At 39.9% G+C, this 15,120-nt stretch overlaps 1 protein-coding gene across 7 annotated transcripts in view; it reads left to right on the top strand.

The window, feature by feature from the left end:
* The window catches only part of GREB1 (growth regulating estrogen receptor binding 1), a 175,694-nt gene that overhangs the window by 71,505 nt on the left and 89,069 nt on the right, over nucleotides 1–15,120 (top strand). The window contains exon 1 of one of the 7 annotated variants that reach the window (XM_078852062.1): nucleotides 11,755–12,198. The exons of the other annotated variants lie outside the window; for them this stretch is intronic. The gene's annotated coding sequence lies outside the window, so the exon portion shown is untranslated. Of the gene's footprint in view, nucleotides 1–11,754; nucleotides 12,199–15,120 lie in introns of those variants that run through there. 7 annotated transcript variants of the gene reach the window in all.

The raw sequence follows: 15,120 nt of genomic DNA, 5'->3' as shown, positions 1-15,120 counted from the left end.
ACTTGGATACCTGCATGAAAGAGCTTTGACTGCAGGTAGATTCTTTGAAAGGGTGATACAAGAAATTCTCTTGAGAATGGTGAGTTTCAGCCCCAAGGAAGTTTATTTTTTCCTTCTTTTTATTTTAGTCAAGGTGTAGATTTATAAATAACCCTCTGAACAAATTGTTTTAACTGTGAAGAACAGAGAATCAGTAGCGCTACAGTGCAACAAAATAGGCATTACCCTAGCTAATTTTATTATCGTGCTTTAAAATGTACTAATTCTCTTAGGGAAATAGCTTCCTGATAGCATCATAAATCATTATTTAGTGGGCTCCAGTGCCAGCTTTTAGAGTTAAAGTTGAGCTAAAATAAAATACAGACATCAGAAGGCTGGAGGCAGTAGAGATGAGAGTTCTTCGCAAGTTGGCAGATAAAAAGTGGTATGATTTTAAGACAAATGAAGACATTAGAAAGAGAGAAGGATGTGAAATCAGCATACAGGATTGACTGCATTAGAAAAGATTATGATGTTGGGGACCCTGCAGAAGACAAACAGATGATAGGATGAAAAAAACCAAACCAATGCACGCACAACCAAGGTCAGTCAGACCTAGCGACTGATCACCAACTAGATGGCGGCACATGGTATGTGGGGACTTGATCAGGCTGGTTTTAATGGAGGAACAAGCCACGGACAAGAATGAATGGTGATGCTGTACTGCTCCTTGTGTCCGCAAAAATGCTTTGAGATGAGAAGAAAATAAGCAAACAAATCGGGTTTGTGCATTGTTGATTCCTTTGCTGTATCTAAGGGGACTGTTGCCCCCTTACTAACATTCAGTGAGGGTGTTTTAGTTGCTAGCTCCCAGTACTAAAAAGGGGGAAGGGTCGATGGGGAATCAGGACCCTGAAACTGATAGTCCCCAGGAACAATGGGGAGAGGCCAATGCTCCAGGTCAGCCTGAATGACAGGGTGGGCAGGCTAATCAGGGAGTCAGGAGATCAGGGAGGTCCCGTCCTCCATGTGAGCTGGATTTGCCTGGGTCAGACAGAGTGGGGCCGAGCTAACGAGAAAGCAGGGGCCTAAGCTGAGCTGGGGAGCAGAGCTGTGCCAGATCCAGAGGGACCAGAAAAGCAGCCCAGAGAGAGCAGACCCTGTCCTGGGAGCAGAGCTGCAACCCCAAAGCCAGAGGCACAGCCCAGAGAGAGCAAACTTACCCTGGGAGCAGAGCCAGAGGGGCCAGAAAAGCAGCCCACAAAGCAGGTCGGCGCTGGGAGCAGAGTCACAGAGCAGACCTGTCCCGGGAGGAGAGCTGCAGCAACCAGAGCCAGAGGGGCCAAAGAAGCAGCCCAGGGAGCTGGAGGCAGAGCAGCAGCAGCAGTGCAGAGACCGAGTGCAGAGCTGGGGCTGGAGCAGTCCGGAGCTGGGTGTGGTGAGCAGCTGGGGAGAGCGAGGGGGACCCTGGGCAGCGGGCCCAGCACAGGGAGACGCCTCAGCCAAGAGGCTCTGCAGGCCAGGCTTGGATCGTAACCCCGACAGGGCGGGGGCGACACTGGGCAGAAGGGTCCTACCACTTAGAGCCTGAGAGCGTGTGGCCACCACCAGAGCAAGTGTCCAACCCACAGCATCCCTGCAGCACAGCCAGGGCCTGAGAAGGAGGCCTGGGCCTTACAAGGAACAGACAGTGAACTGCCCTGACATTCCAGAGACACTGTTTGTGATGGTCCCTGCCACAGAGCAGGTTGATGTGTTTCGTTTAACCTTTCCCATTTTTCCTTATTCTTTTTAAAATTAATTGTTGATTAAATAACTTGAATTTGCTTTAAATTGTATGTAATGGTCAGTGGGTCAGAGAAGTGCCCAGTGCAGAGAGAGTCCCCTAAAGTGGGGACACCCTAGCCCCTGTCCTAGGTGACCACAGCAGGGTTGGGGGTCGAGCCCACCAGGAATCCTGGGCCCAGCCTTGCTGGGGTTATGAGGACTCTGCCAAACAGGAGAGTGGAAGGGGAGCCCTCAAGGGCAGGGAGGCCACTGGGTAAAGGAAGTGGGAGCGAGGACTCAGATCCTTTCGCTAGCCCACTTCACCGGGGTAGTGCAGAAGCCAGGAAAGTTCCCCACAAAAGCGGGACTATTCCCCCGCTTACATATACAAAGAAGGCATAACTTTTTAAAGTTTGTTTTTTCCTGTTTGCTGATAGTTCTAAAGTTAAAACAATGTTAGGTCTGATGTTCCTTGGTTTTTTTTCGGTTGGAAGTCTCAGATGTGGATTCGGAGCTTTTTCAGCCCATATGTGAAAGGGAGTAGGTGGGGGAATCTTTCCAAAAAAAAAAATGGAGCATTTTGAGTGAAATGGAAGTGAACAAAAGCAAACTGTTTTGAACAATCTGAATAAAAAACGACTACCTCTTTCACTTAATCAGCTTCCATTGCATGAGATCTCTGATGTCATAATCCCACTAATGCTGCGGTTGTCCATAGAATCTTCCAGGAAAAACAGCTGGATGAGACCTACATTTCTATTGCAGACAGCAAGGAGGAAGCTTCCTCCCCCACATCCCTTCTAGGACTTTACAAATCAAACAGAAGAAAGAAAGGACACAAATCTCCTGTTGTCCTTTTTTCCTAAAAAAATTAATAAAAAAATAGAGAGAATTTAAAAGTCTCTCCATTAAGGACCACCAGGCCGTGAGCCCTTTACTCTCACTGAGTTGTCCTTGGTTCAGGAATGGCCTTGTTGATTTAAATAAGGAGTAAGATACTGTTTTCTCTGCGTGTGTCTGTGCCCTCAAAATCTGGCCCTTAAATCTGGTAGCAATTCAGTTTCCAGTTTACTCCCTTGTGTTCATGTCCTTCCAGCTTTCCAAAGCATTCACCTGGAGCACTGAAATCTCCCATGTTCGAATTTATAAACTGTACAGTTTTTAAAATGGGATAACTTTTAAAAACAAAATTCTCCTTATGTGGGCTTCCTGAATCCTGTGTCCCTCCCCTCCCTCTTAGCCTTCCACATGCCAATGGAGCTGTGTCAGTTCTGCTGCTTTCCCAGCAGGTACTTGGGGCGGCATTCGGTGTCCCGCGGCATCAATTCGGCGGCAGCCCCGCTGCTCTTCCGGGCGCAGTGGCAATTTGGTGGCCGCTCCGCCACTGTTGCGGCGGTGGCAATTTGGCGGCGACTGCTTGGGGCGGGAAAATTGGTAGAGCCGCCCCTGCTTTCAGGGCCTTCCTTGCATGTAGAGGAGGATGTGTCATTTAATCCTTTGAGTGAGGCGCAATGGCACTGATATTTTCAAGGGTCCACTCTTATCCTATCTACTTGCTTCACCTGTTTATCTATAACCCTGCCCTGTGCTTATAACTGCCTTCATATTGGTCTGGTCATTTTTATTCTGACAAAGCTTTGGGGGTTTTATTTTTTGATTATATGTAATACTGTAAACACTTAGATATATGAGTAATCCCACGTTTAAGCATTTGTAGGATCAAGGCCTATACTTGCATCAGCCTGGGGAACCCCAACTGATAACTAAGAGTTTGGCAGACTAGAAGAATGAGTACCCATTATGTAGCAACTATGAAGGGGATTGTAGAGGAGATTCTTGTCTTACATTTTTATTATGCATGTATTATACTTTAACTGAAAAGTATTATGTAAATGTTATTTTAATTAATGAAAATAGGTAGGAATGCCAGCAAAAAAATGAAGTAATTCATAAAAGGGTTGGCATCATCAAGAGGTTTGACCCCAAAGCCCATGGAGATCAAGGGGAAGGCTCCCACTGACTTCAGTAGGATCTGACCATTAGGAACTATGCATATTGAAAATTAATTAGGAAATGGTAAATGTAAATGGCGGGAGAACAGGAAGCTGATTTCAATCAACTTTGTTGCTTGTGGAATATATCTTGTGAAAGCCTTTTGGCTGAAACATTGTTATTTTGTGAACACAGCCTCATTTAATAAATATATGTTTAATTCTCCTTAATGGATTCATCTGTATTTGGAGCTCACTGTAATTTAGGAACTGTGGGTGAAATCCACTGAGGTTGATGGGTGTGTTGGCAATATATTTAAATGGGGCCAAGATTTCCCCCTGTGTCCATTGGAAGTGTAATGGTGTTGCCCAGCTACTGCAGTTTGTGGGTAGAGCTGAATGAAGATTTTCTGTCAGATTTTTTTTTGGTGGTCCAATATTTGTTTTCAAATAGGGCACGGGAAGGTTGGTATTTTTTCAACAAAACCACAGTCATTTCAATTAAATTGGCATTTAAAATATTTAACATAAAATTTACCCAGAGGAAGGATGGTCCAGTGGTTAGTGCATTAGCCTGGGAGTCGGGAGATCTGCGTTTCATTCTCTACGTTGCTGCAGACTTCCTATGTGACATTGGGCAAATTATTTAGCGTCTTTGTGCCCACATTCCCCATCTGTAAAATGGGAGTAACAGCTCTTGCCTACCTTACAAAGGTGTTTTGAAGATAAACACATTAAAGACTGTGAGGTGCTCAGATACTGTGGTAAGTGGGCCATGTAAGTACCTCAGATTAGGATGGAAGGTGTTTAAATTTTTGGCACCCAACCTGAGACACATTAAAGAGGCCTGGTTTGCAGAAAGTGCTGAGCTCCTACTTCTGAAAATCAGGCCCTGGTGAGGTGTTTCAGTTTCAGTACCCAAAATCACTAGTCACTTTTAGGTTTCAGAGTAGCAGCTGTGTCAGTCTGTATTCGCAAAAAGAAAAGGAGTACTTGTGGCACCTTAGCGACTAACAAATTTATTTGAGCATAAGCTTTTGTGAGCTACAGCATGCATCCGATGAAGTGAACTGTAGCTCACGAAAGCTTATGTTCAAATAAATTTGTTAGTCTCTAAGATGCCACAAGTACTCCTTTTCTTTCAGTCACTTTTAAAAAGTTAAGCACTTAAATTTTTGAATATAATTGGCCAAATATCAGAAAATGAATTGAAGAAAAATGTGATTTTAAAAAAGATAAATGAAGGAGATTAAAAACTATGTTCAGGTGTGAAAGAAACCCCTATCTGTTAAAAAGAGGAAAGTAGTTTTAATACCCTAAATCAATTTGGATTAGAATCTGTGACACTTATGCCTCCACTCCTTAGTTGAGCTTCTTGGTGCATGAAAAAGAAGCCTCAGTTTCCCATCAGTGGGAATGGAGAGATATTACCTCACTTCATAGGGGAGTTGTGAGGATAAATACATTAAAGATTGTGAAGTGCTCAGTTTATTACAGTAATAAGTACTTATTACTTTGCAAGTACTTATAATAGATAAGAGTGGGATGTTAGCAACACTATACTTAGTAAGAACATAAGAATGGCCATACTGTGTCAGACCAATGCTCTATCTAGCCAAGTATCTTGTCCTCTGACAATGGCTGGTGCCAAATGCTTCAGAGGGAATGAACAGAACAGGGCAATTTATCGAGTGATCCATCCCGTCATCCAGTCCCAGTTTCTGGCAGTCAGAGGTCTAGGGACACCCAGAGCATAGGGTTGCATCCCTGATCATTGCAGCTAATAGCCATTGATGGAGCTATCCTCCATGAACTCATCTAATTCTTTTGTGAACCAGTTATGCTTTTGGCCTTCACAACATCTCCTGGCAATGAGTTCCACAGGCTGGCTGTATGTTATGTAAAGAAATACTTCCTTTTGTTTGTTTTAAACCTTCTGCCCATTCATTTCATTGGGTGAGCCCTGGTTTGTGTGTTATGTGAAGGAGTAAATAACAGTTTCATTATCTGCTTTCTCCACACCATTCATGATTTTATAGACCCCTATCATAGCTCAGTCATGTCTTCCCTAAGCTGAACAGTCCCAGTCATTTTAATCGCTCCTCATATGGAAGCTGGTGCACACCCTTAATCATTTCTGTTGCCCTTCTCAGTTTTTTCCCCCCAGTTCTAATATATGTATATTTTGCGATGGGGCAAGCAGTATTCCAGGTGTGGGCATACCCTGGATTTATATAATGGCATCATATTTACTGTCTTATTATCTATCCCTTTTCTAATGGTTCCTAACATTCATGGTTAAAGTTGAGACTAGCTTCCTGCCTAACAGTTGGTTTTTGCTGAAACAGATACTAAAATAAATGGGAGGTTCCCGTTTTTGCGGGGAATAACACAGAAGAGAGACAAAGGAAATTCACTTTCCAGAAAACTTGGTGGGACAAAGTCAGAACCATTAACTGCTATAAGAATATTGATAATTCTGCAGACCTTTTTTTTTTTTTTTTTTTAATGTGCTGTTTGGGCATTTACATTAGTTTTGATTTCTGTATTTATTTGCCTGTGCACAGTATGACTGAAAAAGCTTTGATTTTTTTGGTTTGTTTTAATGATTTAGAGCAAGGGTTCTCAAACTTCATTGCACCATGACCCCCTTCTGACAAAATTGCCACATAACCCTGGGGGGGGGGAGACCGAAGCCTGAGCCTGCCGAGGCCCTGGGCAGGGGGACCAAAGCCCCAAGGGCTTCATCCCCAGGTTGGGGGCCTGTAACCAGAGCCCCACCACCTCGGACTACAGCTTCAGCCCCAGGCCCCAGCAAGTCAAACGCCAGCCCTGATGACCCCATTAAAACAGTGTCGCGGCCCACTTTAGGGGCCCGGCCCACATTTTGAGAACTGCTGATTTAGAGTATTAACAGAAGTCGCTTCATGTAATATTGGTAGTGGAAAAAAATGATTGTTACTATTTCAAGTGGCCCAATATTGTATGGAAAAATGAATTTTTTTTCCTTTCCTTTTTTTCCTCGTTGAAACAGTTATAAAACAATGTGTCTGATTAATAATGCATTCTATTGAAAAGGAATAGGAGGTTTGCTTAAGTATGATTCACCATTGTCTGGTACAATAATTATAAGTCTTTTGGTTGCTTTTAGGTCAGAATGACCCTGTTTGTTATAATTTTTTCAATGTTGGAATCCTATGCAGTGGGTGTTTAAAGAGTTTTGCAACAGATACCAGTTTATTGGCTTCACTGTTTTTTAGTAAGTATGTAACAACCCGTATTTACTTTGTGCCCTTTTTCATGTGGCACTGGAGTGCCAAATTGCTTTATAAAACCTATATATATATATATATATATATATATATATATATATATATATATATAATTTTTTATTACAAATATCTATGATGAGATTTCACAAAATTTTAATAAAGTCCTTCTTACTTGTCAGTAGTCTGGAGAAATGGAGTGCTTGCATCATGCATCTGTCCTGACCCACAAAGATTGGGGTGCAGCTAACACTGTCAGGTGGTTTAAATACAGAAAAGTAATACACTCTTACTGTGAGAATGTACTATGTGGCTTTATAATATACTTTCATAGGGTCTCCAATCGCTTTACAAATAGTGATTCACAACATTCATATGAGGTCACTAAGTGTTTTTTTTATTCCCATTTTGCAGAAACTACAGACCAAAGAAGTTGAATAACTGTCTGAAGGTCACACAGCAATTCAGTGGCCCAGCTCGGACTAGAGCTCCTGACTCCTGGGCCTGTACTCTAATTTTGTGTGGGAGGAGGGTTGCCTAATAGTTAGTGTTCATCCATAACCTGATTAGAAATTTAGATTTGATAGATTCAGTTCCCTATTTTCTATGCCCTCCAGTATCGTAGTGTCTGAAGCATGACATGATCTTTAACATAGTTATTCTCACTGCACCCCTGTGAGGTAGGAAAGTACAATTTCCCCCATTTTACAGCTGGGTAACTGGATTGGATGGATTTGATAGAATGCGTACCTCGATTTTTACCAATGACCCATCACCAATATGCACATGTATGCACTCAGACTCACACTTTATCAGCCATATTCTAAAGGGAGAAAAATGATGATACAATGTGAAAGCAATTTGTCCTATATGCTAAAATAGAATAAAATTAAAGTCTACAATATTTTGATCCCAGTATAGGCTTTGGGCAGTATTGTATATAGTGTAACCAAGCAGTAACTTTAAAATATAGATATCACATTCTCCTTTATGTGCAAAAGTCAGCTATCTATCTAGAAATATACTTTGGCCCAAAACCAACATATTGTATAATAAATGATCTTGGCAACAAGTACCGATAATTATAAATAGCTGGAAGGTAATAGCTATATTATAACAGGAGAGTATTATTTCTTACTTGGATGGTATCTTTGGTTGTGTTGTTGAATTACAGGAGTAATATAGGAGAGCCATGTTATAGAAGTTAAATGGAGACTCTCACTGGACAATTTGTGGTGGTTTTGAAAGTTCTAAAAATAAAGGTGGGGCTTCTGATTAGAACTTGGCTTCTAAGGGACAGAAAACATATCTGATACTATTAACTTGCATAAAGCTCTTCTGAAGGTATACATGGAGTCCATTATCAAGTACCATTTTTTGTGGGGGTAACACAAATGGTAAAAATACAGCATAAAATTTTTATGGTACTGTTTGCATTAAGGTCCTGATTCAATAAAACACTTGCACACATGCTTAACTTTAAATGTGTGCTAAAGTCCATCTCTATTCAGCAAAGCACTTAACTATGTGTTTAAGTCCCAGCGGCACTTAAGCATGTGCTTAAATGCTTTGCTGAATTGGACTACTTGCTTTGGTGGATCAGGCCCTGATGTTCAGCACGTTAGAGGAAGGAGCCCCAGGTCAGGACACACAGATAATAATGGGTTGATCTGATTGTGCTTCTACTGGTATCAAGAAGTTTTCACATCAGAAATGGCCAGTAAAATCACTATATATTTGTCTTCATGAATATGATGTTCATATCCAAGGACTTGCTGGTGCAGGGACTCGCCTTGTGCAGAATCAAAATGTGATTGAAACACAATAAACATTAAAGGGAAAAACAGTGCTGAGGTGCTTGAGAAACTTCAGGTGTTAAAAAGAGGCATCTCTAATAGCAAGCTGTGTTATGATAACCTAAATCTGTTTGGATTAGAAGCTATGGCATTTATCCCTCCTCTTGCTACTTGAGGTTCTAGGTGTATAAAAGAGAAGAATCTCAGAAGAGGTGACTTGACTAAAACAGAGGAAACTTAGGAACAAGCTGAACTTTTGCAGGCATAATAGAGGCCATATTCTGTCCTTGATTATATCCATTTAACCTATTGACTTAACTGAGGTTTCATGGCCATAAACATGGCCAGAAGTTGACTTTAAGATCTTGATCTTTTTGCTTGACTTTAACAAAGCCTTCAGTTTTATGCCCAAAAACAATTTCAAGCACATTTTATGTATGGTAGAATTTCTATTTTATGAACTAATTGGGGATTGAGGAGTTAATAAAATCAAAAGGCTCATAAAAATGAGCGTTTAAAAATTACAGTAGGTTCAAAGCATAAATGAGTCTGGTGCACTGCATCACTTTTTTTTTGTCCTTCACACCACTGCAAAGCAACGTCTAATGCATTGAAGGCATTGGATCGTGAGGGAATACTGATTTGTTCTTCATCAATATCCTTTAGTTATGTGATTTTTGTTTTGTTTTGTTTTTCTCCTCCCTTTCTCCCTAATCATCCTGTTGGGGGAAAAATGGTTTGCATAATTGGTCATTCATAAGGGTGGTGTTCATAAAAATGGAGGTTTTACTGTAATTTAGATATCTAAATATTTGATTTGTAGGTGAAATAGTTACTTAGATGTCCAAATATTCAGTGTATAACAACTTAATAACTTTATGTAACAATAATTGTATGTAACAATTTAATATATCTAAATACCTGATTTGTAGGTGAAATTGAATATCTAAGTAACTGTGTGTAACGATTTCAAGAGATGTTATCAGGCTAAAAGTTAAGGGCTTTATTGTGCCTTTTAGGCACTGATGTGCATCAGAATAGTATGAGGTTGTACTGCCCCACCAGAAACTCTGGGGCAAGGCACTATGCCTTCCGGAGAGGCCCAGTGTAGAAAGGACAAGTCCCCTGTGCTACACCCCTTTTGGATGTAGCATGATGGGGGTAAGTGCAAGGAGGGCAGTTATCTCATGGAAAATGTATTATTGTGCCCCATGTAACCACACCAATCTGGCCCCACCATTTTAAAGTACAGATTTCCTCACTTGTGTTACTGTTAGCAGCTTAGATTATTAGAAGTGAATATTTCAAAACTGAATTTTCCTTTTGGTACTTATGCTGTTTGTTTACTTTTTTGGATTTCTGTCAACTTGAACAACTAACAGCCTATTCAGTGTCATCAGGTTACCTTTATCTTTTCAGTTTCACTTTTATATTCTCATATTTTAGCACAGTGCAGGTGATTGAGCCTAAAATTTTTGGACCCAAGTCAAAGCTTGGGGGCCTCGGGATGTTTCTGGTGGGAATAGAAAAAGATGATGGAGCTTACAAGGATTGTACCAAGTCCTCCTTCTCTGAATACAGGGGGAACCAATGGCAAAAGGAGTAGTCTCTTATCTTACAGGCCCAAGCTCCTTTTCAGCCAGCACCTCCAACCCAGAACCTCTCTCTAGGTTTCTCTCAGACTCACACCATGCTTACAAGCTTCTACTTTGCTTTTTCAGGCTGTCTGTGGTTCTGTCTTCTGCCTTCACGCACTCCCGTATCCCCTTACACAAAACAATACACAGCAGAAATCCCTCTGCCCATACAGTCCAAAGCTCCTGGACAGGTGCACATAACCCTTTTGTCTTAGGTGAGAGGTTATGACTAACTTATTCTTACAGTTCATTTCCATCAAAATCAAGGTTTTAACTCAACCCTTAACAAGGTTTCCACTAGCTCCTAACAGTATTTTACAAATATTAAGTACAACAGAAAAGATGTTCCATTTTTTAAAAATTCCAGTGGAAATCTCTTTATTTTTTTCACACAAACATATGTATATACCTCCTAAAGATTCGCTTCTGGTCTTTACAAACCAAATATTGCAGTATTGTTTTTGTCTATGAGAACCTGAATATGAAGCTGAATAGAAATGGACTATAAACAAAAATGACACCATCTAATCTGTTGTCATTGTTCAGTGTAGGAGAAATGCAAAAACTAAAGTTTGCAGAGGTACAATTCACATAAGCATGTACTAAGTCCTATTGACTTCAGTTAGGGTCACTGTTTTCAATGGGACTTAAACAGGAATAAAATTAAGCATATGCTTAAGTACTTCATTAAACTGAAGCCATAGGGGGAAATAAAGTTAGATTTTTAAAACAGCTTCAGTTTTGATCATCTTTGGTGATATATTACAAGTAATGTAAGTCAATATTTCAGAAATATGATTTTCACCCTGACAAGTGGTCCCTTTAAATGTAATACTGTAGTTGCTTCTTTGTGCATCCAGCAATATGGTGAACATAAAAGGTTTTCCATATACCTATGTACTGTTTAATTTCCTATCCATTTTATTTAGAAGACACAGAGACAATGTAGCAACATATTTAACTTTCATTCTCCTGTTAATCTTTCCTTTTGTTAACATAATAGAGACCTGTACAAACAGAAATCTTTTGTTCTCTTCAAGTGTTTTTCTATCTGCATAATGCAAAAGGACGTTCCTATTTCTTTAAAAAAAAATCTGTTGATGTTAATATTGCTTTAGGCCGACAGATTGATATGTACCTGGCTGGGAGCAACATGACCTAGCAAAATACTTCAGTGTTAATAAGACATAAAGTCATACCATTTATCATCTAGCACAGAGGGCACACAAATTATAGAACAGCTTGATAGGTTGTATGAGAGTCTGATTATTTTGTTTTTGTCGTAACTACAGAGCAGATAGCTTTGAAACCTTCCTGTGTTCTACTGGGACAGAAGAATGTTCATGTCATGACGACCTGACTGAATGTTCAGTTGCGCACTGCACTGACTCAGAAGCCTTAAGTGCTCCTAACCTATACTCCAAAGCAGCAGATTCTCCTAAATCAAAGGAAAGAAAACTCCATGAAGAAAAGGAAAGGAAAGGTTATAAATCTCCCCACCGTATTTTCCACAGTATGCATCCGATGAAGTGAGCTGTAGCTCACGAAAGCTTATGCTCAAATAAATTGGTTAGTCTCTAAGGTGCCACAAGTACTCCTTTTCTTTTTGCGAATACAGACTAACACGGCTGCTACTCTGAATTCATGAAGAAAGTTACTAGCAGTTACCACAGGTGTAAATCCTCTAGGATTGCAATCAAAATGTGAAATTTTGGGATTAACTCACTGGGTGTAATCAGGAAGCATAACTTTCTTTAAGGTACAGTGCATTTTGCTATGTGCAAACTTATTTATTTTTATGTGTATCAGTAATATTTTCATGATGAGCATTTTGTGATGCTATAGGGATTCCATCAAAATATTAATTTTACAGCTATTAATATTATTATTCACACTTCTATGTCATTTTGTGTTACAAATAGCATTTTAAAATGCTGTACTTGAAAGAGTTTAAAAATTGTCCATGTCTCAGGATTTTTGTTTTTTTTAACTTTATGCATTTGTCTGCACTATGTGTGTTCTCTGTGTCGGTCAGTTTCTCTTGTTGGGTAAGTGTCTCTTTCCCACAGAAACAAGGTTGACGTTTAAATAAAGTAGAAAATGATTATTTTAAATCTATAAAAGCTGGGTTTAAAACAGGGAACTTGGACAGATGCCTAAAACTACTTTCAACTTGTTTGTGAAAAGACTGAGGTTTCATCTTAGTGGTGTACCTTTAACCAAAGATGCACTGTTCAAAACACTGTGATTACGTGTTTTTTTTCTGATGTAGTACAGTTTTAAAATAAATAAAATAAATAATTATAATTAGAAATTATTTTGTAAATGAATCGGTGCCTTGATGGTGGTGGATTTTATCTTGCAATGAAATAATATCTAGAGATTTTACTATTTGTTATCACTCCTTCATTACAAACAGGATCCAAGATCTTTTAGACTCTCTTCTTCTCGAACTTTTAACATGTATTGAGTCTTCTCCATGTAGGCTCAGACTGAGGAAATCTCTGAGGCTGTCCACATGGAGTTTTCTAGTATCGCGCTGTGAAACACGGTGCCAGGGTGTGTAGGCAGCACTCTGCAGGAAAGATAGTATATCCCAGGCTGTGTTACCTTTTCCTAAGAATCTCCACGGGGCTGGATGGGGGACAGTGTGCACCCCAAGTTTGCCCACTTCTCTGTGGCCTGCCCAGTCACCAGTGCCTCCTCAGACCTTTGAAGTATCCTCTGTGAAGCCCAGAATAGGTGTGTTTGGGGCAGTACCTAGAGGCAGCTGAGCTCCTCTTTTATCCAGGAGCAAGACGATCCATGCACATCGGGTCCACTATGTGCAAGGAGCTGGGAGAGGTATGATCCGGGCCAGTATTATCATGGGAACATTTTCCACTCAGCTCCTACTTGCTACTTCTCTCCTAGCCCTGGTTCGTTCCTTCCTGCTTCTCAACCAACTCAATGTGTTCTTATACATGTAATTCTTTTTAAGGGAGTTTAAAAGTGGTCTCTGAAAGAGCTGCTGTAATCAAAAACCAAAAGCTGATCAAAGCAACACTGAAAAGTCGAACTAGGGACAGAGCAGAGCTGCTTGACTGGCAACAGGGTCCGGGATCTAGGCTGGGATAGGAGTAAAGCATGTCAATTGAACTACAGTTGAAACTGCTGATTAGTGATTTTTTTTTGTCTCCAGTGTAACACCTGCAAAGTTTATGAGATCCTGCAGGAAAATCAAATTTGCATTAGAATACATTGTTTCCTGCAGGGAGGAATGTCAAAGCATCTACAGGATGCAATGCTATTGCCTAAATGTATTTATTGCCATATCATATATTAGGCGTAGTCTGCAGTATTATTGCAATGCTAGACTGTCCTCCAGGTCTACATATACATAGGCTAGCACGGGATTAAAGAATGAAATATAGGGTTGGCTATACATTCCTAGACAAAAAACAAAAACAAACCCTTAAACCAGAGTTAGGACTGAGAGTAGGTTTCCAGTGAAAACTAACAATGTTGTCAGAAGGTTATAGTTAAGAAACAAACAGAAATTAAATACCCAAACATCAATAAATGTTCAGTTAAGGTCCCCTAAAATCTTTTTACTGGCCTAGATCTTCTTCCTCCATTTTATACCTTCCCTCAAATTATGCAACACCTTAATTAAAGAGTCTTGTAACTGCTGTGAGAACCACTGTCAAGACGCATATAATTCAGACTTGGCTAATGAGCTTCCCCCTTCTGTGATATGTAAAATGTGAGATTTAGAGAGGTTATGAGCATGGTTCTTCTGGAGACTGACTTCCACAAATTCAGCTGAATTTATAACTTTTCCCAGACATCTAAAATTAATTATAATCCCCCCGACAGAGTTCCCCATGAGGATTTTTGAATAACTTTTATATTTAGAAAGTAAACTTTGTGAAAGTAGTTGAATATATGAGATCTAAGTAAAGATTTGTGATTAAAACCCATTTGAACTTTGTATGGTAAGATTTATTACAAACTAGAAGAGGCCAAAAACATAACTTTTTTTTTCAAAACTGAATAAATATCAAAATTTCCAAACATCGTAACTCAAAATGATTTGTATTTCTAGCTTCAAATTTTTCAAATAAATTTCAGCTCTGGCTGGGGTCTAGCCAGGAGGAACTTCAAGCTCAAAGCAGTTTGTTCCTTACTTTATAAAGTAAGTTTTAAAAAGGGCCAAAACTAAGTCCTAAAAGGGGAACTGTTGTTCATGCTTAATTAATGAAAGCAGTCTGGTTGTAAATGGGAGTTCTCTGTTTCTCCACAGAAGTAGAACACCACAAGCTGTAGCCCTGCCAATTTCTCTGCACGGAACTGCCAATAATGCCTCAGGCTGGACCACCGAAATTAATCCATAATCATATTCTTTCACTGATTTATTGCTTGGTGGATTTGTGCACTGTCTCAGTTGAGCTTTTTGAATTGGTTGTCTGTAGTGCTGGTCAGGAAATGGTGGTTCGTTCCTGTAGAAAATGTAGATGAAACATTTTTCGTTTTTATCAAAACTTCCTGCAGGAATTTTGTGGGTTACAGTGAAAAATTAGCCCCTTTCAAACAACTGATTTTTTTTCCAGCTGAAAAATTTTCAGCCAAAGCCCAAAATATTTTGATTTTTGGGCTGAAATTTTTCCTGTTTCAGTGGCCAAAAATGAAAAAGAAAATT

This window comes from Lepidochelys kempii, chromosome 3 (genome assembly GCF_965140285.1).
Source record: "Lepidochelys kempii isolate rLepKem1 chromosome 3, rLepKem1.hap1, whole genome shotgun sequence".
Taxonomy (NCBI): domain Eukaryota; kingdom Metazoa; phylum Chordata; order Testudines; family Cheloniidae; genus Lepidochelys; species Lepidochelys kempii.
This window is presented reverse-complemented; position numbering and strand designations above follow the sequence as displayed.